Raw genomic sequence first — 769 nt, forward strand, 5'->3', positions numbered from 1 at the left:
CTCTCATCAGCAAGCTTTACAACTGTCCAACCAAAACCCCCACCTTGTCTACTAGTATATTCCCAACAGTCATCTAGAACAGTAGCAGTGGGATGCTCAATCTCACAGCCTTTCAACCTAACGCAATAAGCGAATGAAATGTTTTTACGCCGTATTTTCAAAGGCATCTCCCCTGCCTCCACTAGTAAGGCATATACAGATGTTTATTTAAATGCACCAATACATATACTTAAAGCTATATACTGGATTCTATCCAGCCTCTGAAGCCAAGTTTTGTCTGCTGTTCCATAAACTATACACCCGTAATCAATTGTAGTCCTGATCAGAGCTCTATAAATATCCATCAACGATTGTCCGTCAGCACCCCATTCATAACCAGAGACCGCGTGCATAAGATTAACCACCTTCTTTCACCTTGTTTCAACATTTATGACATGATGTTTCCATGTATATCACTCATTGAACCATCGACTCAAACATTTATACTTAGAAACCCTCCCCATTGTCTGTCCATACAGAAACAACTATGTTATCAGAAACTTTCCTCTTCTACTGACAATTTAAAACCCCAGTCAATCGACCATGTTTGAACATCCATTATAGCTTCTTGAATAGATTTGATCACAAGAGACTTTCCTTTTCGTTCTTCCAAATAGCTCCATCATCAGCATATAGGGATGGCCCAATACCCGTGCCTACATTTGAAAACACATCATTAATCATAATGTTGAACAAAATTGGACTGATAGCGCTGCCTTGAGGAATACCA

This window comes from Oncorhynchus mykiss, chromosome 14, assembly GCF_057628025.1.
Source record: "Oncorhynchus mykiss isolate SJ-2025 chromosome 14, ASM5762802v1, whole genome shotgun sequence".
Classification (NCBI taxonomy): Eukaryota; Metazoa; Chordata; class Actinopteri; order Salmoniformes; family Salmonidae; genus Oncorhynchus; species Oncorhynchus mykiss.